General features: G+C 34.9%; 1 pseudogene; it reads left to right on the top strand.

Moving 5' to 3' along the window:
* The first annotated feature begins 2,168 nt into the window (after window positions 1-2,168).
* Window positions 2,169-17,570, top strand: LOC120208922 (annotated as a pseudogene).
* Window positions 17,571-26,651: the final 9,081 nt, after the last annotated feature.

The following is a 26,651-nucleotide window of genomic DNA, read 5'->3' as shown; positions in this document are numbered from 1 at the left end:
GCTTTAATTTGAGATAATTCTAGCCTTAAATTCTTCTAAAAAGGAGGGTGACTCTTGGGTGTCCTTGCTTTACTTGCAAATGGAAGAAAAAAGGATAAACGAAGTCGTAGGATGAATGTGGACATCCTACATGTCCAAATCAGCTTGCCTTTTGAAATTCCTTGCTGATTTTATCACTTAATTTGGTGGTTAATTGAAATAAAATCATCCTTCATTGCTTGTTCCCTTGCAGAATATGACCAGCCTTCAAAAGATGATGAATGCTAAGTTTTGAAAGTTGGTTATTGCATGCCCCCTTGCTTGAACAAAATAAAATAAGAACATGTTATGAAAACATATAAAGAGATAGTTTAATTAATGAACTAATTTAATTAGTGAACTAGCTTTAATGAATGAAAGAGGATACTTAAATGAAGTAGCTTTATAAAAAGCTACATGTTTTGATGAACTCATGCTTAAATGAAGTACCATTCTTATTTATTTATTCAACTTAATGTCATGCAAATTTATTAACACTCATGCAAATTCATGAACAAGTAAAAGATAAAATCCTCCCTTAAACTTGGTTGTTCCTTCTTCACGTCCCAGCATTGAATATGATGGTGGAGGTTTTCTTTTGGTTTGAAAAAGGATTTCGAAAATCTAAACTTGGTTTGAAATTCCCAGATTAAGCTCGAATAAGCTTCTAGAAGCTTCTCGAATGTAAACAACTTGCCTCGATCAAACGATCTCATGGAGATTACAGAAAATGATGTAAGGCACATAGCCAATATCACATCATAATGTGTCAATTTAATATCAATACTGTGAAAGAATCTCGATACCCTGTAGAGAGTATCAATATTCTTGAAAAACTATTGATACTAAAGAGTATCGATTGACTAATAATTTAAAATGATTAACTTGTTTAGACATGTTATACCCTGATTAAGTGAGCACAAATTGAGAATAAAACTTTAATGAATAATGTAAATAATGATGAGTTGATTATTGATAATTTTTAATCGATCTCGAGAGATTTTATTATCGATTTGTAACCATGAATGCTAATCGAGATACCTTATAAAGGTCTAATTTTGCATATTACCTTGAATTTTGATCATGAGTGGTGTTGAATGATAATCACAACAATGTGTGACAAATGGTGAGTATATACTAATTTTATGTGCACTATAACAAAAATGTTCTGCAGCGCCATTTTTATCTACGTTTTGAGAGTAAACGCCACTAACTTTAAACATATAGCAGCATTTACATTTTAAACGCCACAAAATGGTAACTTTAGCATCATTTTTTAAACAAAACGCTACGACATAGTAGTACTTTAGCAGCGTTTTTATACAAACATCGCAATACACTACAACAAAATGGGTTTATAGCGGCATTTTTATCAGTTTTTTTTTAAACACTGTAAAATACTCTTACTTTAGTGGCGATTGTATACAAAGCCGCTATAGAATCAGACTTTCGTGGCAATTGTATACAAAAGCCGCTAAAAATCATGTTGTAGTGGCATTTTTATATAAGCGCCGCTATAAACTAGTACTTTAGTGGCGTTTTTATACAAATGTCACTATATACTCGTACTTTTGTGGTGTTTTTATACAAACGCTTCTATAGACTCGTACTTTAGTGGTAATTTTACACAAACGTCGCTATAGACTCATACTTTTGTGGTGTTTTTACACAAACACCGCTATAGACTCGTACTTTAGTGGTGTTTTGTTACAAACGCCGATATAGACTCATACTTTAGTGGAATTTTAATAACAAACATCGTTATAGAAGTGTACTTTATTGGAAATTTAATACCAAACACCGCAATTGCATTATAACCTAGTGGCCTTTAAGTAAAAAATGCCGCTACTGAACACTACTTTAACATATCGAAACAAAACCCTAATTCCATATATTCAGTTTGGGCCTCGAAATACATCTTACCTCCCTTTTATCTCTTCGCATCCAACTTTCTCATCCTTTGATCATTCGACCTCCATTGTTCGATCCATCTTCCCCTTCCATTCAACCCAGGTATCTCCATTCTTCTCATTCCCCTCTTTCATTTCTGCCTTTTCGTTCTGTCTTTTTCAAAACTTTTTTTTATTTCAGTAATTCTTTTTAGGATTTTTTTTGTGTGATTGATCATTTCATTGGATCCTTATCTTTGTATGTTTAAATTTCTATCGAATCTGCATTGTTCCATCGAAAGAATCGTGTTTTTCTTCCGCCCCAAAATTGATCTTTCCAAGGTTGAATCAGGTTCGGATTTCAGCCCCAAAATTGAATGAAAAACTCATGCTCCTGTTATTTTTCAATTTTAAACTCTGAATGTTAATTTCTTATAGCTGATTTGAAGTTGAATAGAGTAATAGTATCATACATATCAACAAGTACAAGAGATCTGCTCTTAAAATGATCTCGTAATGCATGTCTAGAAAGTTGTATTTCTGTTTTAGATTCACAATTGCGTCATACTTATTTTTCTCTGAAAATTTGATGCTCTCACTCATGACAGGTTATCATTATCAGATGTCAAATTTTCTAAATTCATCTTCTTTTCTTTGTTTCATTAGGCGTCATGAAGTTGGAATCTACAAAATTCCGACCAAGAGAGGTGGTAAAGCATGTTCTCCAAATAGCTGAAGCATCATTCAAAAGATTCTTACCTTGGAAGGAAATGTTGCAGATGATGTTCCGATTGAGGTGAGTGTCTTGTTTCGCATTTCCATTGATCATTATATTTAAAAATTGAAGTCCCTTTTTTCATCATCCTCATATTTTGGAGCTAAATGCACCGATCAGGTCATAGGAGATGTTCTAAGAATTCGACAAATTCTCGCCAACTTGATCAGGTATTAAACAGCTGGTCAGTGCCAATCATGCCCGAAAGTATGGTGGGTCAGGACTGGGCCTCGCAATATGTAAACAGCTGGTGAATCTTTCCTTCCATAAACAATAATGTTTTGTTTGGTTTCGTTTTTCTCCCCTACAATTTCTATAGTTTCCTCCCCTATATAGCTTAGGCTTAAAGAACCATTTTAGCAGATCAGATAATTATGTTATAAGTCTCAGTAGGTCTTGTTCAAACCAAGGACTTAGTGGACAGAAAAGTATACAATTTGATATTAGAATCTAAACAGTTTGTTTCAGAGCTTTTAGTATCTCCCAGTTCCTTTTTAATACATTGTTGCCTTGCGCATGCCAAATTATCTGAAGTATTGATGCAGGGGGATCCGAGACAGATGATGCTGAGCTGTCAGATTGCACGTTGATGGCGCTGAGATACCATGAGTTGGCAGATCAGCGCAAAGGCGGGAATTGATTGTGACATGTTCCTCATTGGGGTCGTTTTGAGTATGTTTCAGTCTTTTGGCCATAACTTTGGCTACAGGTGTCAGAATCGCGCATAAGACCCCAATCCGGAAAGCTCTTTTCGACGCGCACGCTCTCCACATAGAGCGCATGTGGCCTTTTTTCAACCTCAAATTCTGCCGTTTTCCCCTCCGAATCACTAGATTTAGTTATTTTTTTTCTATTTATGCTAATATTTCGATTGTTAATTAGGAAGTCAATTTAAATCCGATTTAGGCCGGATTTTTGGGAGATTGCTTATTTTATTTCGAATTTCAATTTAGAGTAATTTTCGGGATTTTGCTATTTTTGGCAAAATTCGAACAAAGACGATTTTTTTGCTATAACAGTCCGGCTTGTGGACTGCTTTTTGGAGTTTATTGATTTTATAATATTTTATTAAACCCTAGAGACTTTTTTTCTCTGGTTTTTGGGCGAATTTTCTCTTGTGAATCGTCTGTCGGAGCTAGCCTACAGGATAATCACTATTCTGTCTGGCGTCAGTTGGTATCAGAGCTTCAACATCTTCTTGGGAAATTTCACCAGTTTCAATGGCTGGAGGTCGTGGTCGTGGTCGTCGTGAGCAGGTTCCGAATGAGGAAGCCCAACGCCGTGATCGCAGCGTTCAGGATGTGATGATTGCGGATTTGCAGAGGCAAGTCGCAGAATTAACCCAGCGCCTGGCGGCGCAGGATTTCGAGGATCGTGAGGCCTCTGATCACGATACCAATTCCACTTTCGAAAACCCATATCACAATCGCGCAGGATTCCAGGGCGCAGAATTCCGGGAGCACCGTGGTCGGGAGGAGCGTCATGGAGACCTCGGCTTTCGGGTCGATCTCCCTGAGTTTTCTGGTACGTTACAGGCCGAGGGATTCGTGGATTGGATTAATGAAGTGGAGCGTATTTTTGAATATAAGGAAGTCCCCGATCGTGTGAAAGTGAAACTGATCGACATCAAACTCCAGGGCAGAGCATCTGCGTGGTGGGAACAGTTACGACGTTCACGAGAAAGACAGGGCAAAGCCAAGATCACTGATTGGGAGAAGATGAAAAAGAAGATGAAGGGCCACTTCCTTCCCTTCGGCTACACGCAAACCTTATTTCAGCGACTTCATGCGTTGAGGCAGGGCGCGCGATCAGTCGATGATTACACGGAGGAGTTTTACCAATTGGTCGCCCGGAACGATTTATCTGAGACGGAGGAGCAGATGGTGGCGCGATATTTGGGGGGTTTACGCCAGCCCTTGCAAGATTTCCTCAGCCTTCATTCATTGTGGAGTGTTTCGGAAGCATACCAGCGTGCACTTGCTGTTGAAAAACAGCAAAACAGGAGACCAGTGATCAGGAGCGATCACAACAGTCGACCAGTTCGCCCTCAAGAGTCCCGTCCTGCTCAGCAGCCACCGCAGGGTAATTCTAACCCTACTATTAGATGTTTTCGTTGTGGTGAACAAGGGCATAGGGCGACTGATTGCAGGAAGCCTGTTAGTCAAAAGGGCAAAAATTTGTTGATTGAGGAAAACGTGGAAGATGAGACTGAGGAGATTGGCGAACCCGTGTATGACGATGATGAGACCGATGATGTGCTGTATGGAGATGGTCATGAGACTCTGGTCGTTCGCAAGAGTCTACTTACCCCCAAGGGCGATTCAGGGGACGATTGGTTGAGAACCAATATTTTCTACACGACTTGCACAGTTGCAGATAAAGTCTGCAAAATGATCATTGACAGCGGCAGTTGTGAGAATGTAGTGTCCGAGGAGGTTATCCAGAAATTGCAGTTGAAGACGGACCGTCATCCTAAGCCATACAAGTTGTCATGGCTAAATAAAGATAGTGAGGTAACAGTTGATAGGCGATGCCTCGTGTCTTTTTCAATTGGTAGAAAATATTTTGATAATGCCTGGTGTGATGTTGTGTATATGGATGCGTGTCATATATTGTTGGGTCGACCTTGGCAGTATGATCGCAGTGTCATTTATGATGGACGGAAGAATAGATATTCCCTTAGCATCAAGGGAAAAAAGATTGTGTTGGCACCCCGGCGGGAAGGACTTACTCCTACCCCAGTAACCCATAATACTAATCTGCTTTCTATGTCCAGGTTTTTAGATGAGATTGAGCATGGCGGCGTGGTCTATGCCTTGCTACCTTGCGAGAACAATGCAGTAGACGTGGATACATATTTACCAGTAGAGGTGCAGCGGCTGCTAGCAGAATTCTCTAACTTGATGCCAGAGGATCTTCCTCCTGGACTACCACCTATGAGGGATATTCAGCATCAAATTGACCTTGTTCCTGGGTCAAGTTTGCCAAATCGACGAGTATATCGCCTCAGTCCCAAGGAGGCCGAAGAGTTGCAGCGACAGGTGGAAGAGTTATTGGAGAGGGGCTATATCCGAGAGAGTATGAGCCCATGTGCAGTCCCTGCTCTGTTAGTGCCAAAGAAAGATGGTTCTTGGCGTATGTCTGTTGACAGTCGAGCGATCAACAGAATTACAGTGAAGTACCGGTTTCCAATTCCCCGTCTAGATGATATGTTGGATCAGCTATCTGGTTCTAAGATCTTCTCAAAAATTGACCTTAAGAGCGGTTACCACCAAATCAGAATAAGGCCTGGAGATGAGTGGAAGACGGCGTTTAAAACGCCACAAGGTTTGTATGAGTGGATGGTCATGCCTTTTGGGTTATCCAATGCGCCCAGTACATTCATGAGATTTATGCATCAGGTCTTGCGGCCTTTTATGGGGAAATTTGTTGTAGTTTACTTCGATGATATCCTCGTTTATAGTCCGACATGGACTTCACACTTCGATCACCTCCGTGCTGTTTTTGAGATGCTGAAAACGGAGTGCTTGTTTGTCAATCAAAAGAAGTGTTCTTTCTTCACTACTTCTGTGACTTTTCTTGGTTTTGTTGTGTCTACTGATGGTGTTCATGCAGATCAGTCAAAGATAGATGCAGTCTTGGAGTGGCCCAGACCAAGAACCTTACATGACATCCGAAGTTTCCATGGCTTGGCGTCTTTTTACCGTCGATTCATTAGAAATTTCAGTACCTTGATCGCCCCTATCACAGAGTGCCTCAAGGGGCGTGATTTCCAGTGGTCTGAGGAGGCAGAGGCCAATTTTCAACTGGTCAAGCAGAAGATGACCGAGGCTCCAGTTTTGGCACTTCCAGATTTTGACAAAGTGTTCGAGGTAAATTGTGATGCATCTGGCGTTGGCATTGGTGGTGTTCTGAGTCAGGCAGGTCGTCCGGTTGCTTTTTTCAGTGAGAAGCTATCGGGATCAAAGAAAAATTATTCCACTTATGATCTGGAGTTCTATGCCATATTTCAGTCCCTGAAGCATTGGCGTCACTACCTAGTACAGAAGGAGTTTATTCTGTTTACCGATCATGAGGCCTTGAAGTACATCAATGGCCAACACAAACTGAGTAGACGTCATGCCAAGTGGGTAGCATACTTGCAAGAATTCACTTTTACGCTGAGGCACCAAGCAGGGAGTTTGAACCGCGTCGCAGATGCCCTGAGCCGTCGTACCTTACTTCTCACCACCATGAGTACTAAAGTTGCAGGATTTGAGACGTTCACAGATATGTATGCAGCTGATCCTTCCTTTGGAAGGATATTTCAGGAGGTAACTGAGGGTCACCGTCATGATTTTGTTTTGCATAATGGGTATCTGTTTCGTGGATTACAATTATGCATTCCAGATTGTTCATTGAGGCAGCAAATTATAAGTGAACTCTATAATGAGGGACACTTTGGCCGAGATAAGACATTGGCCCTTATCTCTTCTGAATTTTATTGGCCCAAGTTGACTAGTGATGTGGCCCATTATGTGGACCGTTGTTATGTGTGCCAGCGGTCTAAGGGAGTTCTCACCAATGCGAGATTGTACACTCCCTTACCTGTTCCTGAAGCTCCTTGGTTCGATGTCAGCATGGATTTTGTACTAGGCTTACCCCGCACCCAAAGGGCCTCTGATTCTATCTTTGTTGTGGTTGACAGGTTTTCCAAGATGGCTCATTTTGTAGCTTGCATAAAGACTATGGATGCTGACCGGATTGCCCATCTCTATTTCAAGGAGATTGTGCGTTTACATGGTGTTCCTCGATCCATCACTTCAGATCGTGATACTAAGTTCATCAGTCATTTCTGGAAGAGCCTGTGGGGGAAACTGGGAACACAGTTGAATTTCAGTAGCGCCTACCACCCCCAGACGGATGGCCAGACTGAGGTGGTGAACCAAAGTTTGGGAAACCTTTTAAGGTGTTTGGCAGGAACGAAGCCGAAGCAGTGGGATTTGGCATTGCCTCAGGCAGAATTTGCCTACAACAGATCAAAAAACAGGACCACAGGTTTAAGCCCATTTGAGATTGTCTATGGTCAGAACCCATCCGGGGTGTTGACTTAGCCCCTATTCCACGTATAGGACGTTTCAGTCCTAAAGCAGATGAGATGGCAAAGTATCTTCGGGGTATCCATGAGCAGGTGAAACAGACCATTCATGAGAGCAATACCAAGTACAAGACTCGGGTCGACAATCATCGTCGTCAGGTACTTTTTGATGTTGGTGATTTTGTTTGGGCTGTATTAACTCGTGATCGTTTTCCTGTTGGTGAGTATAATAAGCTTAAGGATCGGAAGATTGGACCTTGTGAGGTCGTGCAGAAGATCAATGATAATGCTTACAGGTTGCGACTTCCCAGTCACTTGAAGACTTCTGATGTCTTTAATGTGAAGCACCTGAGTCATTGTTTTGTGGATCCTACTCTGAACTCGAGGACGAGTTCTTTCCAACCCGGGGCGACTGATGCAGGTGGATCCGAGACAGATGATGCTGAGCTGTCAGATTGCACGTTGATGGCGTTGAGATACCATGAGTTGGAAGATCAGCGCAAAGGCGGGAATTGATTGTGACATGTTCCTCATTGGGGTCGTTTTGAGTATGTTTCAGTCTTTTGGCAATAACTTTGGCTACAGGTGTCAGAATCGCGCATAAGACCCCAATCCGGAAAGCTCTTTTCAACGCGCACGCTCTCCAGATTGAGCTACGCTCCATGTGGCCTTTTTTCAACCTCAAATTCTGCCGTTTTCCCCTCCGAATCACTAGATTTAGTTATTTTTTTCTATTTATGCTAATATTTCGATTGTTAATTAGGAAGTCAATTTAAATCCGATTTAGGCCGGATTTTTGGGAGATTGCTTATTTTATTTCGAATTTCAATTTAGAGTAATTTTCGGGATTTTGCTATTTTTGGCAAAATTCGAATAAAGACGATTTTTTTGCTATAACAGTCCGGCTTGTGGACTGCTTTTTGGAGTTTATTGATTTTATAATATTTTATTAAACCCTAGAGACTTTTTTTCTCTGGTTTTTGGGCGAATTTTCTCTTGTGAATCGTCTGTCGGAGCTAGCCTACAGGATAATCACTATTCTGTCTGGCGTCAAGTATTTACTTGCAGCTTGTTTACAGGCGTCAAGTATTTACTTGCAGCTTGTTTACACTTAGTATGGTAAACTCTAAATAATTGAGAAGTTGAGAAATTTGTGATGCTGTATATTTTGAGTTGGTATTACTTACAGAGATTTTAATGATACTCGTGTTGGTACAAAACCTAAGTACTAACATTTCATGCCTTTGCTACAGGTTGAGCTAATGGGTGGCCGTCTTACAGTGTCCATCCGAGTGCAATGTGGTTCTACATTTACGTTTATCCTACCTTACAAGGTTTCTCTATCAATTGATAATTCTGATGATCCGGATGACCTCTCATATATGGATGACCATGGTGCTACAAATGATGATGCAAGTGCCAGCTTTCTCCAATTCCAGCCACGTACTTTGGGTTCTCTATTTTCTTCTAATGGATCTAGCAGAACCCAAAGGTTATTACCTCATAATATTGGCTATTGCTATGCAAATTCGGATAAATTTAATGGGTTCTCAGAGACGAAGGAAATGGATTTCGTTGAAGACGCTTGTTCTATGGCTGAAGCTGAAAATTAATTTAGGCACAACTCAGACCCCCATAATGAAAGTATAATTTGCAGAGACAAGCATCATCGGAACGATGAAAACGCCGAGGCCAGAGCTTCTACAAGAGACGTGTCAAGTTGCTCAGAGACAAGCAGAGATGTCGACGTGAAAATGAAGATACGTGGGCCCTAGCTACCTCCCAAGAGGAAGGAGATATCTGACAACTGTTTTCAGCCCACATTAAACAGCAGTCAAGAAGTATCAAATTCCATCTCAAAGCCTAAGATCCTGCTGGTGGAAGATAACAAGATTAATGTAATGGTGACACAGAACATGATGAAGCAATTAGGTCACACAATAGATGTCGTGAACAATAGCATCAAAGCCGTCCGTGCAGTCCAGTGCCATAGTTATGATCTCATCCTGATGGTAAATCCTTCACTCCTGTAAACAAGAGTTGCTTCCTACTTGTTTCAAGCGACCATTTTACGAGTTTATCCTTCCGTCTTGTATACATGAGTTGCTTCCAACTGGTTTCAAGCAACTATTTTTCGAGTTTATCTTGCAGGATGTGTGCATGCTATTTGTGGATGGCCTTCAAGCAACAATATTGATCAGTTCCTTCGAAGAAACTGGTAATTGGGATGCCGCAGTGAAGGCAGGGATAGAGTAACCGTTGCCTTCTGATTCATTACAACCAGATTGTACGCGTCCAAAGCGTACCACCATAATTGCAGTAAGTTCATCACTTTATCTTCCCTTTAATAATCAAGTTTGACTCTTATTATCCAAGAAAGACAAGTCTTGAATGTATCATACACACAGAAAAATGTTTGTGTGAATGCAGCTGACTACAAATGCATTTCAGAAAAAATATGAATAACTTCAAAATCAAATTGAAGCTATGAAGCAAATGATGCAGCAGAATCAAACGAAGAATTCATCATCCTAGGTATTTTCTTAGGTTAATATTGAAAAAATGTTGAACTACATTATATTTAACTTGGATGTTTGTAAACTTTGATTTATTTATGTTTTTTATGTATTATTATTTAATTCGAATCGTAATTAAATTTAAAATGGTTAGTGGATATTGTTAAATGTTAAATTTGGGTAATACAAAATAGGAAGAAGATATGTTGAAAATTAGTTTCGATTAGTGGCATTTTAGGGGCAAAACGCCCAAAAAACGCAGATATATGGTGAACTTGTTGCGGAGTTTGTATACTAAAACACCGCTATACAACCTGACCTTTAGCGGAGTTTTAGTATACAAAAGCCTATATATAACCTGAGTTTTAGCGACGTTTATTAGTAGAAAACGCCACTAACAGTTGCAGTGTTTATATTAGCGGCACTTTTTTTTTGCGCATACAACATTTTTAGTAGCGCTTTTAAATGCCGCTATAGACCAGTTCTGCCGGTAGTGGTGTCCATATATGAAGTAAGTTAGGTGGACCTGATAATATTATTTGATTGTATGTTCGTTCGTGGCATAACATATATATATATGAGTTAGGATCCACATACACTGCGTAAAACTCTTTTAGTTTTACATATTTTTAGGATCATTAAATTGAGGGAAATCAAAGGTTAAGATTAACTTCTTATTTTTTAGTGAATATCTTCTCATTTTTTATATCTCAGCCTTTAGTTTCTGCCATCTAATAATCTTAAAATGCTGTAAAACTAAACGAATTTTCCACAAAATAATTTTATATATATTATTGAGCTCATGTGCAATATTGATGAATCACTAATTATGCATACAATATATGTAGTTTTCGTATTTCGATAGAATGGTTCTCAGCTTCTAATAAAGAAAATGTCCGGTGGGATTGAATTGCCTAAGGCTCCATTTGTTTGGAGTAATTCACTTTCAGGAAAGCATTTTCTCTCTCTTTTTTTTTTTAAGGAAAATCAATTACAGTGAAAGTAAACACTGAATTGAAACACAGTAAAACAACTTACCGAAAATTATTTGATAAGCCATTTAACCAAAACTTCTCATGTGTTCTTTCTTTTTCCAAAAATGTTTTTCCTTAGACCTACGCAGCTCACCATCGTCACCTTCTCATCACTAGCTCTTTTCAAGACTCTTCTCATCGGCTATCTTCCCCTTTCTGATTCTCTTCCTCTTATTAGTTTTTTTACTGTCACTGTTACTCCAACATCTTCAACAGAGGTAAGCTTTGCGTTTTTATAGTTCTTGATTTTTTACTGTACTTGGATTTGAGAGTTGTCTATGATTTTGATAACTGGATAATTATTTTGCAATTCATTCACTCAGTTCCTCTCCTTTCCCCTCTATATATTGCATGTGTTTGTGAAATTACCTTAATGAAAAAATTTGGATAGAACTTTTAATGAAAAATTTTGGATAGAACTTTTAAAAGAATTGGTTAATCTGTTGAAATGTTAAGTGAAGATGCTAAGATGTTGTGAAAATGTGGTATATCAAAATATCTCTATATGCATTCTAAATTAAATTGTAAGTTTTTGTTTGACTTTTTGATTTTAAGTTGGGTTAGTAATTTGATTGGTTATTGACGGCTCTTATGCTACAAATTGAACCACATTTTTGTCATCTTTCATATTCAAAACTTTAGAACTTTTATAGATTTAATCATTTCACACCTTAATTTAGGGACCAATTTTTTTTTAAATAATTCTAGGGATTAAATTGAAATTTTAACTAAATTCAAAACAAATTCGTAAAGCAACAACAGTTTAGGGACCCAAGTGTAATTCCACCAATTTCCAAGTGACTTTGGTTTAAAACCCCGAACCTGAAAGTTTCCTCATTTGGAAACCCCAAGTTTATTCCATTTTCTCCCTCTATCCTTTTTTTATCCATCTTCTTCAAGAAACTTTAAACTACATTTTGTCGTTGATTGTAGCTCCGTTCAGTGCATCGCCCATAACATTGGAATCCTTGTGTTATCATGAGTCTACCGGTGTTAGCTTTATCATCATTGTCACCGTCATGTGAAGGGGTAAGGTGAAACAAGTTCCCGACATTGTGAAATCGAGCTCTCCACCATTTACCGTTGTGAACCGAGCTTGGTAAGTGACTTAAAACCCCTTAAAATGAATTTTAGAATTTTTTGCAAAATTTTCCAACGCCCAAAGCTGCCGCACATGCCCCCACGTGTCATTGCTACGCATGGAGCTTGTCCACCGCTTGGTGGATCTTTTGTAACTAGGTCAACCTAACCCGTCGACCCGCCTAACCCTACTCATTTACCCGTCTTTCCCAATACTCGTCTGCCCCAACAAAATCGGCCTAAGTGAACAGGTTCAACCGAACCGGTCTACAAAGTCAAGCCGAGCCGAGTCGATCTGTTGAACATTGACCCCGTTAACCGACATTGAGTTTTTTTGAAAACCTCCCTCTTGATGTTTTTCGATGTCTTAAGTCTGATTTTTGGTCTGTTTCGCCAAACGAAAGCCCCGAAATAAGCTAGTTAAGCCAAAATTGCTTAGTATTTTTAGCTCTTCACATGATTATTTGGGTATTGAATATGGAATTAATTTGAGAATATTTTTTCAAGAATGTACTTTTGTTTCCCCTGACCGAGGGTCGACTAAATCTAAACGCTTCTCATCCTACAGATCCGTAAGGTTCATGTTCTTTGAGAGCTTCTCGTAAGTTTTTGTAAATTGTTTAATTAAAGTACATTACCTATTATATTAAGATTTTGATACAGTTTTACCTATTCATAGGATATAACACTACTGTTGATCGTGCTAGGCAGAACCAGTAGTAGGCTACCCTACAAGACTTCTCAAACAAATATAGGTGTGCTCCTAATGGTGTTACAGTATTGTTTTTAATTACCATCTTAATTGTTTTGGAATTCTAATGATATTAAAAATTTTGATTGCATGATATCTTATTTACCATATATATTGAGTTTTGATATCTAATTTACTATATACTCTTAACATGATCCCTGATTATCGTATTTCTATATCTATATTTTTTTCAAGTTTTAATGAATTAAATTACTTTTTTTCACTCAAATACATTAATAATTACTGTCATTGGGATTATTAATAGAGGAAATATTTCAGGATTAGTCTATTACTTGTAAGACCTTACCGCAAGCTCCTCTAATTTGTTCACGGGGTAAGTCCTTACCTTAGATTCTTATGCTATAAATATAAGGTCCTTTTGAGTGTATATATGGATGTATGGTTCAGGGGAACCTACACATTTTGGTTTTCATATGGGGTAGTTTTCATGTTTTGAAAGCATTAACAGGTGTCGTTTTACTGTCAAAATAATTTTGAAAGCATTAACAGGTGTCGTTTTACTGTCAAAATAATTTTGGCTTCTTAAAAATAAATAAATAAAGAGAGAGAGAGAGAGTAGAGTAGGGAAGCTGGGTCGGTCCATAGGGACTCTAGTGTTTCTGATGAAGTGAACGCTTTTTATTTAGAAAAGGATGAGATAAAGTATAATTTTGGATGAGATTAAATAGGGGGTTTTAAAAGTTGTTTTTAAAAGAAAAGATAAGAATTAAATAAAAAATGATAATTAAATAAACAATTTAAAGAGATTGAGATAAAGAGAAACTTATAGTTAAATTAGCCTCGGACTTCAGCTTTGCCTCAAATTCATATTGATCCTCAGAATAGATTTTTGGTTTCAGATATTTTCCGATTACAGTCTAGGATATCAATCCTTTACGGAGACTAACTACGACTATCATCGTTAGCATCAACCTGTTTTATAGATCTGGAAAAATATGACTCGAAATTTGTCGCCTCAATGAGAATCTAGCCAGATCTCAATTTCTCTTAGCGGACCGCTGCTAAGTGTGTTCACAGGAAGTCGAACTTGCTACCAGTCGATTCTCCCTGCACTATAATCAAAACAACTTTCGAACCAACGTCGACTTTTTGATTAAAAAGAATTTTGATTTTAAAAAGATAGGTCGATTACCAATCTTATTCCTTCAGAAAATTGAGAAGATAACTCGAAGTTATTTTAGTGCTTTTCAATCTTCATAATAGGGATTGAGTTATCGCTTCAGCCCTTGGCTATGGAGAAATTAGCTAAGTATGACAATCATACTTACCATCTTTGAAAATAAAAATAAAATAAAACAAAGAAGAAATTTGAAAAAGAAAAGAAAAACTTTTATTAAAAACTAGAGAAAGAAGAAGAATGATTTCTTAATGTGTTTCTAGGCGTACCATGAGAGGGTATTTATAGCCTTCAAAATCCTAAAAATAAGAAAAATATAATTCCTAAAATAAATAGATAATTCATAATGAAAATACTTAGACTATTTAAACTAAAATACTAAAAACAAAGATAAGATAAAATATAACTCTTAAAATATTTAAATTAAAATACTGAATATAAATAATCCTAAATATAATTCCAAATGTTTTATTCAAATTTAAACTTTAAATCTCATAAGATATCTCTGTCCGTTCACTTTCCAGAAGGTGTTGACTAGATTTTCTAGAAAACTGAACTGCTGCTAACTGGACCTTTTACAAACTACCACGTCAGACCGTGTCATGACTAAAGTGGTTCCCATGTCTCGAGTCATGACAAAATAATAAAAAATGCAGAATGCACCCTTTTTACTGCTAATTCTGGAAAGTAAGATCTTTCATGAAAATAAGAAAAATACAACCAATTCAGCAGTAATAAATCCACAAGATCAAAGAATTAACAAGCAAATATTATCGATTTAGAGCACTCATCAAATTCACCCTCAGTTATCTCATGCTTGTCCTCAAGTATGATATAGTCAAATCATCCAAAACTTCCATTTGCCTTTCTTTTTCAAGTCTCGCATTACTTTCTTTTACACATGACATTCTTTCTAACACCACAAAAATTATTCTGTTTATGGAGCATGATCATACACCGGATAAATTGTTCACTTGTCCTGAAAAGGGTAGAAAAGAGGGATAAAATAAAAAGGTTTGGTTTATAGATGTGGTGAAAACAAAGAATGGGAATAGGCTCGAGAGAGGTTAACTAGGGGAAAATGCATGGGTAGGCAATTTAGTGGGGAAAACGGAATGGCTAATCCTAAGGTGCCCAAATCATTTTTAAGCATCATTTTCGTGTGTAATCTTGATAGTATTTAAAATGCATGTCCTAGAATACCAATGTCAAATTCGACACACTCAATCCAAAAAAATAAGAGCAAAATGATATGCTCATAAAGGCTCAAATCTCACCAAAATATTTTCATGCATTGAGATAAGCACATTTCAATCAACAAAATCATGGAATACAAGAATACCCACTTGATCACAACTCATGCTATCTTCTATCAAGAATATCTTAACCTAAACAATTATGTGTTTCCAAACAAGCATGTCATGTCATACCAAAAAAACATTCACAAGATAGAGATTCAATGTAACTTTCCGCAAATCCAACCAACACATACTAGCATCAAAACGTGGAGATAAGTAAAGGAAAATTCAACCTAGGCTCTACTCCCCCTAACTTAAGGCATTTCTTCCCAAAACATAAAATTAAAGTATGAGAAAAGGAATATAATTATCCTTAGATTTACTGTTGAACGATCTTCACTACTCGAGGGGTCTGATTTTTACATTGTTCGAATGAAGATTTCAAAATCATTCTCTAAGCTTGATTTAAAACATTGGTACCTAAAAATTAAAAGGAAAAATTAGAGGAAATAAATTAAAAGAAAATGATAAAATTAAATTAAAGACGTAGAATTGAAAATAGGTTGCCTCCCATAAAGCGTTATTTTTAACGTCATTAGCTCTACGACCTGATTCAGACTATAAGTTTCGAGAGAAATACTTTATCCACTTCATACGCTCTTTCCAGCAAAGAACTTTCTTATGAGAAATTCTATTATCATATAATTATTTTTTTCTTGTAAATTTTGGCTTTCTCATAGGCTTTTCTTCAAATCTTTTTAGCTTTGAAATTTTATCCGAAATAATAACCAGTGAAGTAGAATTTTCTCCTAAAAATGCATTCTTTAAGTGTTTTAGCATTTATTTCAATTCTATCTCAGGTGCCTGCAAAATATAAAGCAGAACTTTAGACTTAGAAAAAATCAAACAAAAATTAGAACGAACAAACAAATAAATTTTTCAACTCCCTGATTTCCTCATTGTAGTCTTCTAACTCACTGCATATATCAAAATATACATTAGTTACTACAAACTCGTTTGCCAAAGGATCAATAATATCAACATAATTTATGCTTGCCACTTTGTCAGGGTGTTTCATTTTCTTATACACATCAAATTTAACGATCTAGCCATCAAACACCATGATTAAAGTCTTGCTTCATACATCGTTTTTTGTATTTGTTGTGCTAAGGAAGGGACAACCCAAAAGTATCTCGGAACAAGTATTCGTTCGGTCGTTTTCCATGTCAATGAAATATAAATATGTTGGAAATATAAGCTCATTACCTTAACCAAGACATCTTCCTAGAGTCATTCGGGATATATTATCGATCGATCCGCCACTTGTATTGTTACTTTTGTATCATTCAAAGGATCATTAGAAATAAGTTGTACACAAGTAAAGGTATAATATTAATATAAGCTCCTAAATCACACATTGCATGTTTAATTCCAACTTTACCAATTTTTCAAGGTATAGCAAACATACCTTGATTTGTTAACTTTGGTGGAAGCTTTTGTTGGAAAACAACTGAAACATGCTCTCCCAAATTCACCTTTTCTGTTCCTGTAAGCTTTCTTTTTGTAGTACAAAGGTCTTTAAGAAATCTAGCATACCTTGGTATTTTTCGGATTACGTCAAGGATGGGTATGTTGATTTCAACCTTTCGAAATACCTCCAGAATTTCCTTATCTTTAGCTTATTTGTCTCTTTTTACTAACCTTGAAGGAAACAATGAAGGAGTTTAATAGGGAGATGGTGTTGTATCAGGCTTTTGAAACTTCTTTTTTCTTTCTCTGGGGATTTGCGTCAATCCCCTTTTCCTTAGGAGGTTATGCTCCAACCTTCTTTTTCTATTTGGGATTTTAGATCTTCTTTATTCCTTTGTGGGTTTGCGTCAACATCCTCTGGGACTGGTTCTTTGTCAACTATACCACTTCGGAGAGTGATGGCCTTTAATTCTCTCTTGGATTTGACTCCATTTGAGAAGGTAACTTCCCTTGTGATTCTAATCTTCCCACAGTTTGAGCCAGTTGGCTCATTTGTTTATCCAATTCTTCTAGATGGGCCTTAGTTTGATTTTGGAATTTTTCCTATTACAAGGCCAAACGTTCAACAATGGATTTGAGAGAGGACTTTTTTGGTTGATACGTTTGTGGAGGAAGATGATTCTTCCTAGTGTATCTTCGGTTATCGATTTTTCATTTGTATTTAAGGAAGATGATTCTTCCTAATTTAATTATAGATCTGAATGCTCCAATTGTTCTTGTTGTTGTTTCCTTTTTTTTCTTGAAACATTTGTGCGTGAATTCGCCTGGCTCGAGCTTCGATTTCTGGATCAAATTCTACCAAATCACTTGGATTACTTCTAGTTATAAATAAAAAAGAAACAACTTTATCAATTATTGTTTCCGAAGTCTCCGACAATGGCACCAATTTTAACATGTGTCGTTTTACTGTCAAAATAATTACATCTTCTTAAAAATAAATGAAGAAAGAAAGAAATAGACTATAGTAGGGAAGCAGGGTCGGCCCATAGGGACTCCGGTGTTTCTGATGAAGTCAACTTTTTGATTTAGAAAAGAATGAGATAAGATAGAGTTTTGGAAGAGATTAAATAGGGGTTTTTAAAAGTTATTTTTAAAATAAAAGATAAGAATTAAATAAAAGAAAATAATTAAATAAATAATTTAAGAAGATTGAGATAAAGAGAAACTTATAGTGAAATTAGTCTCGGACTTAAGCTTTGCCTCAAATTCCTGTTGATCATCGAAATAGATTCTTGGCTTCGGTTATTTGCCAGTTACAGTCTACAAGGTCCAACCCCTGTAACTTGTTTTTCTCTATTTTGATCTGATAAACCAAAATCTATTTTTGGATATCAATCCTTTACGGATACTAACGACGACTATCGGTGTTAGCATCAACCTATTTTATAGATCTGGAAACCCTGACTCAAACAATATCGCCTCAATGAGAATCTAGCCCAATCTCAATTTCCCTTAGCGGACCGCCGCTAAGTGTGTTCAATGGAAGTCAAACTTGCTACCAGCCGATTCTTCCTCCCAACTGTAAATCGGAACAACTTTTAAACCAGTGTGATCTTTTTTATTAAAAAGAGTTTTGCTTTTAAAAAGATAGGTCAATTACAAATATTATTCCTCCTGAAAATTGAGAAAATAATTCGAAGTTATTTTAGTGCTTTTCAACCCTCACAATAGGTATTGAGTCATCACTTTAGCCCTTGGCTATGGAGAAATTAGCTAAGTATGACAATCATACTTAGCATCTTTGAAAATAAAAATAAAAATAAAAACAAAGAAGAAATTTGAAAAAGAAAAGAAAAACTTTTATTAAAAACTAGAGAAAGAAGAAGAATGATTTCTTAATGTGTTTCTAGGCGTGCCCTGAGAGGGTATTTATAGCCTTCAAAATCCTAAAAATAAGGAAAATACAAATCCTAAAATAAAGAGATAATTCCTAATGAAAATACTTAAACTATTTAAACTAAAATACTAAAAACAAAAATAAGATAAATATAACTCTTAAAATATTTAAACTAAAATCCTAGAGATAAACATTGAATAAAAATAATCCTAAATATAATTCCAAATGTTTTATTCAAATTCAAACTTTAAATCTCCTAATATATCTCTACCCGTCCACCTTCCAGAAGGTGCTGACTAAATCTTCTAGAAAACTACTGCTGACTGGACCTTCTAGAAATTGCCACGTCAGACCTTGTCATGCCCAGAGTCATGCTCATGTCTCTAACCGTGACCAAATAATAAAAAAATGCAGAATGTGTCCTTTTTACTGCTAATTCTGGAAAGTAAGATCCTACATGAAAATAAGCATAATACAACCAAATCAACAACAATAAATTTACAAGATCGAACAATTAACAAGCAAATATTATCGATTTAGAACACTCATCAAGCATTTTTATAAATTATATTTTATTTAAGTATTTATCTGAATGTTTTTATACATCGCAAAGAAGAAACTGGGCCTTTTTAGCTTACTCTTTAATTTTTAGCTTTTCAGATATTGCCAAATAATAGGCTAGTAGACTTGGCATTAGGAGGATTGACCTTTCTCGTTTGTGTACCCATTGTATTTTTCTATATACCTTTTTTTATATTTTGGCGACACATGTTTTTAATATTGTATTTATGTATCTGTATTACCGATATTTTGTTCTGAACATGTTTTATATGAATTTTTGATGTTGGATATTTCTATATTTTTTATCGTTATATGTATTTTATTCACTAAAATGAATTTCAATTATGTTTTGGATATTCAAAGGATTTCTAAATACGACATGTGACTTCTTAGATTCGATCGTAACTTCTAGGCCAGGTCTAGGGGTTACAAATCACATAGCTTTCAATATGTTTATGTAAAATTATAGGGGTCAAAACTATATAATCCATAAGAAATGATTTAGTTTAAGCTAATTTAGCCAAATATTTTTGTGCAAAGTCAATTAATTTGAATGATAATATTGTGTCCAAAAAGGTGAAAGATTGAATACAAAATTAAATATACAATTACAAGCACATATCATTTTGAAATCTAGATTTAAAAATAAAGAAAAAAGTATAAACAAACTATGTTTCAGTTTAAAAACATGCGAACAAATTGGTTACTGTGCAAATCAAATAAACTTTATAATAGCTTTTGTTTTTAGTCTTTTAACTAATGATTTTTTATTGTTGATAGCGGGTGTAATACCCAATTTTTATTCGTCCTACCATTTACAAGACCCAAACATTTTTATTAAAGTATATTTTGAAACTTAACGCATTAGCTGAGTTACAATAAATTTTCAAACAAGATTTAGACGTTTTCAAAGCATGATGTCTTCTTCAGATAGAACCATCTTTCATTTAGCTTTCTAACGTCTTTTGAAATATTTCAATCGGATGTCGGGAACTCAATATATGAGTATTTTAGCAAAGAAAGCGCGTGCAGAAAATTTGATACGCGCCCTATACAAGAATTTTAATTTATTACGATTTTTCAATTATTTTATTAAGTATTTATAATTAAATTCAATTTTAGACTTTCCTTTATTTAGTTAGATTGATTTAGGATTTATTATTATTATGGTAAGATTTATTTTCTTTTTAATTAATGTATTTATCATTAGTGAAAATATGCTAGTTTTTTTTTCTTTTAGAGTTTTTGTAGAGCCTATAAATAGGCACTCTTATTATTATTATTTTTTTGAAAGAAGAATTTCATTACATTCCATTAGCATACATGATTACAAAAAAATGTAACACATTCAGGTTTGTCATAGTAAAACCATTATTGTAACACCCTAATTTAGGGGCTAAATTTTAGAATTATATAGTGGTGGATTTAATTGGTATTTTGGAAAAATATTGAGGATTAAATTATAAAATTTCAAAGTTGACAGACCATTTTAAGAAGTACAGAAAATTCAGTGGCTAAACTCATGGTTTACCTATTTTTATTTTGGAGAGAATTATAAACTCTCTCCCCCGATCAGTTTCCAAATTATTTCCCATTTTCCCTCTTCCCCTCAACCCTCCTTTAAACTCCGATCTACTCACCGTCCGGCCTCCGTTCGACGAACCGAAACCACCATCGTATTCATTTTCGACCCATGAACAAAACCCCTCAAAGCTTTTGCCGTGTCTCCGTCGTCGGTGGCGCATGGAGGGGTGAGAAAGTCAAAGTTTACAACGTTTCAGAATCGAGCTATTCACCGTTCAAAATTTTGAACCGAGCTTGGTAAGTGTCACAAAATGCCATAAAATAATTTTTAGAAATATTTTTAAAAAATTGGGAAAGTAAATTCAACGTGGAAAAATATTAAGGTGGAGATTTGCTAAAGTTTGACTTAAATTCAACGTTGCAAAATATAATTGGGAAAGTAATAAACCTAGTTTGACTAAAAGTAAATAACCTTATTAAAGTAGTTTTTTATAAAGTAACTTTTTACTTTATTTAGTTTCCTTTGTAATCAAGTATCTATCCCTATAAATTAATACTAAGGGTAAGGGTTAGACATCAGGTTTTTTCTTTCTCTCCTCTTTTATTTTCTTCCTCTATATTAGTGAAACTTTTCTCCTCTGTTTGTGTTTTTTCCCTTTTAGGTTTTCCACTTAACTCTTGGTGTTCTTTGTTTTTGTTGTATATTTCAACTGTATTTATTTGTTTGTTGCTAAACATTTTGAAATTATAACAATATTTTCAAGTCAATGTTAATGCCTCCTTTTGCAGCAGTCTATTTGTTAACAGTTATTGTATCATCGAATAAGGGTACCATATGTTGTCATAGTAAATGTCTTTCTTTGTATGCTTTAAGGTCTAGTGGAATGTATATTTAATAGATAAGTTTAGTTGCTAATTGTTGAAAAATGGGTGAATTTCATTGATGGATTAAAAATTTATATTAAATACACATTCCTTTTTAATATTACAAATTAAAAAACATTCTTTAATTTGAATATTAGTAGGATAATTACTCTTTGAATATGCCAAATTAAAAGGTATTTATTGTCTATTTAATTTTGAATATAAAGATAATTATATGCTTTTGAATATTTCAAATTAAAATAATATCTAAGTTTGAATAGTAAAATGAGTTTATATTTTTTTGAATATTTCAAATTAAAAAAGTTATTAACTATTTAAATTTGGATATTAAAATATATCTGGTTGGAGTAAAACTATCTTGAAAATCCCCTATAAATACTGAGCTAACCAGCTAGTTTATTCATATCTTAAGACTAGTTTGTGATCTCTATTATTGTGCTACTGTATCTAATCATCTAGTTGTTGTATCCAAGGAGATATATGATGAAAAGATCTCGAGCACAAAGGAGCGGTCGAAAATCTATCTTAAGGAAACTGTGTAGTGACAAGCCTCAAATGTTTCTCATCACAATATCAAAATAAATGATTATTTCCCTTTCTATCTATTTATTTTATTTTATTCTTTAAACAAATTTAATTTCTTCTATTTTACTTTTCTCAAGATCAATTTTTTCGCGGATTGTTATTTTGAATAACAATCTTTAGACAAATTATATCATTCTTTAACATTTCTTAATCCAAGATGATTTAGAAATTGTGAGAAAAATGAGATAGCAATCAAAAAAATTTTGGGATTTATTTTTCATCTTAACGGGCTTGCTAAAATCTCAAAGTGGACAAATCTGTATAACAAAAATTGTTGTGAAAGTCAATTTGGTCAAATTTTGTTTCATAATATTGATTTTGTCTGATAACAAAATCTAAAATAAAAAAATAATTAATTTTCTTATTTAAATTATTTCTAATTCCAGTTTCATTTTTATAGAAAATTGAGATAGGAAACTTTGTTGGTTTATCCAAATTAGATGCTAAAATAGTGGTACCAGTTTAGAATCCAAATATGAATTTGAGTCAATCGGCAGTGTTCATTAATCACAATGAGAATCCAATGAAATTCTACGAAAAGAATTTCAAAATGTGGCAGCAGAAGATATTTTTCTATTTGACCACAAAGAACCTCTCAAAGTTATTGAAGAAAGATCCTCTTATTCATAAAGAATGAGAAGAAGAGGTAGACAATGTTATTTCTTTCAATGTTGTTAAAGCTTGGAAGCACATTGAATATATATGTCGAAATGTAGTTCTAAAATAGTCTACAAGATTCCTTATATCTAGTATATGTTGGTTATGAAACGACTAAGAAATTGTGGGAGGTAATAAACCACAAATACAAAGTTGAAGATGATGGAACTAAAAAGTTTTAATTTGTCAAGTTCTTGAATTTTACAATGGTTGACTCTAAACTAGTACTAAAACAAGTGGAGGAACTTCAACTACATATTAATTGAATTCTTACCGAAATAATAGTCATAGGTGAATCCTTTCAGGTAGCTGCCATTATTGAGAATTAAAATCCTGGATGGAGTGACTTCAAGAATTATCAGAAGCACAAAAGAAGGAAATGACCGTGAAAAAACTGGTTGTCAGACTTTGAATAAGAGAGGACGATAGAGTTAATACTATAAAGCTAAACAAAGAAACCTTTAAAGAGGCTAAGGCAATTGTGATGGAAGTTCAGGACTTCAAGAACGGAAAATAACTCAAAAATATGTCAAAGTTGAGACCTAAAGGTAGAATTTCCAAGAATGAGAAATTCCAAGGGAAGTACTTTAATTGTGGAAATATGGGGTACAAATCTTCTGAGTGCAAACATCCAAAGAAAGTCAAAGCTCACGAGGCTAATATTGTGGAAAGAATAACTAAGGATGTGGGATCTATGTGTTGTAATCTCTGAAGTCAACCTAGTTGACTCTAATCCAAGAGAATGGTGCTTGATACTAAAGCCACACATCATATTTGTTGTAACAATGACTCTTTTTCAGAATTGAATCCTTGCAAAAATAAGGAGAAGCTCTACATGGGCAATGTCATGAATTTCGAAATCGAAGGGAAGGGTACTATAGTCTTGAAGATGACTTCTGGCAAATAACTCAAGTTGTAGAATGTGTTTGAACCAATTGATTTCTGGAACACTCCTAAGTGTTCACGAATTTAGAATGATGTTTGAATTCCAAAAGCTGATTTTTTTCTAAATGGGGAATGTTTGTGAGTAGAGGAATGTTTATTGTTCCGTTTATATGCTTGAGTCATTTAATTTATGGCTTAGTTGGCTTGGACATGTTAATTATGATGCTCTGGGGAGATTAATTAACTTAGAACACATTCTTTCGTTTCATATAAATTATAATCATAAATGTGAAACATGTGTTGAGGCAAAATTAACAATGTTGTATTTTGAAATTGTTGAAAGAAATATTGAACAACTTGATTTAATTCACAATGATGTTTGTGACTTGCAATTTGTTCAAACGAGAGGAGGGAATAAATATTTTATTGCCTTCACTAACAATAGTACAAAATATTGCTATGTATATTTTCTTAAGAGCGAAGATAAAGCTATGGAGAAATTTACACTCAATAAGCAGGAAGTCAAAAACCAACTTAATAAAAATATTAAGATGGTAAGAAGTGATTGTGGTGGTGAGTATGTTGAACCATTTGGTGAATTTTGTTCTCAACGTGGTATTATTCACGAAGTAATAACACCATATTCTCCTCTATCAAATGGAGTAGTAGAGTAGAAAAATCGAACTCTAAAAGAAATGATGAATGCCTTGTTAGGTAGTTTTGGGTTATCACATAACATTAGGGGAGAACTGTCCTTTCAACTAATTACCTTTTAAATAAGGTATCCCGAAAGGAAAAAGACAAGACACCATACGAATTATGGAAAGGTCAGAAACCTTCCTATAAATATTTGAAAATGCGAGGGTTGTCTTGCTAAGGTAATGACCCCATTACCAAAGCAAATAAAAATAGGTCCTAAAATTATGGATTACATTTTCATTGGCTATGCAGAACATAGCAATGCATATCGATTTCTTGTGCATGAATAAAAGAATCAAGAGATTCACAAGAACACTATAATAGAATCAAATAATGCATCATTATTTGAACATATTTTTCCTTATAAATATAAGGAGGTTGATCAAAGGTCAATAAAATGAACTTTAGAGACTACCAATGAAGATAGTCTAGATGACCAACGAGAGGTTGAAACTAAAATAGAGCCAAGAATGAGAAAATGAGCAAGAGTGAAAAATCCTTTCGACCAAACTTCCTAACCTTTATGTTGGAGGTTGAACCTAAAAAAAAAGTGGTGTTATGCGATCCTCTGAAGGCACCTTATAGAAGGAAGTCTTTAAGAGTGAAATAGATTCCATCATGCATAACCATAGATGGGAGTTGGTGGATCATCCTCTGAAGATTAAACCACTAAATTCTAAATGGATTTTCGAATAGAAAATGAAAGTATATGGAATAATTGATAAGTACAAGGCTAGATTGGTAATAAAATGACACCGAAAAAAAAACAAGTTTTGGTTACTTTGATACATACTCTCATGTATCAAAAATAAAAATCATAAGAATAATACTCGTAATTGATGCTTTATGAAATTTTGAAGTACATCAAATAGATGTTAAAATAGCTTTCCTAAATGGAGACCTTGACGAAGAAATTTACATGCAATATCCTAAGGGTCGTGTAGTTTTAGGTCAAGAAAGGAAAGTCTGTAGGCTGGTGAAGTCTTTGTATAGACTTAAACAAACGCCAAAATAATGGCATGAGAAGTTTGATAGTGTCATGATGACAAAATAATTCAAGATAAATGAGTGTGAAAAGTGTGTATATGTCTAAACTACAAACATTGGATATGTTAATATATGCTTGTATGTTAATGGAATACTCATTGTTGGAAGTAACAATGAAATTGTAAAACGTAACAAAGACATGTTAAATTCAAGATTTAACATGAAACATACAGGATTGGCCGATATGATTCTAAGCATCCAAATTAAAAGGTTATTTGAAGGCCTCATACTAACTAAGACACACTATGTAGATAAGATTCTTGAGAAATTTAACAAAGATGATTCTAGTATAACCATAACTCTAATAGACTCTTGTTTACATTTATCTAAAAATCAAGGTAAAAGTGTTCACCAAGTGGAATATACAAGGGTCATAGATAGCCTAATGTATCTCATGAGTTGTACGAGACCAAACATCACTTTTACTCTAAGCAATCTAAGCAGATTCACGAGCAATCCAAGTGAAAACCACTGGAAAATTGTAACAAGGATACTGAGATATCTTATATATATTCGAAATAATGGGTTGCATTATTCCAAAGATCATGTTTTCTTAGAATGATACTCGGATGGTAGTTGGATATCTTATATTCAAGATACCAAATGTACAAGTGGATATGTATTCACTTTAGGAGGAGGAGTTGTGTCTTGGAAATCCTCAAGACAAATGATTATAACTAGATCCACAATGGAATCTAAGTTTGTAGCTCTAGACAAATCTATAGAAGAAGAATAATGGCTTCATAACTTTCTTGAGGATGTTCCAGAATGGCTGAAACATGTACCCACAGTATGCATATACTATGACAACCAAGCAACAATTGCTAGAGCACAAATTTTCATGTATAATGGTAAATCAAGACATATGTGTTGTCGATATAATACCATTAAAAAATTAGTCTCATATGGAGTTATCTCTATTAAT

This window comes from Hibiscus syriacus, unplaced genomic scaffold, assembly GCF_006381635.1.
Source record: "Hibiscus syriacus cultivar Baekdansim isolate YM2019G1 unplaced genomic scaffold, ASM638163v2 tig00017808_pilon, whole genome shotgun sequence".
In the NCBI taxonomy this organism is placed as follows: domain Eukaryota; kingdom Viridiplantae; phylum Streptophyta; class Magnoliopsida; order Malvales; family Malvaceae; genus Hibiscus; species Hibiscus syriacus.
This window is presented reverse-complemented; position numbering and strand designations above follow the sequence as displayed.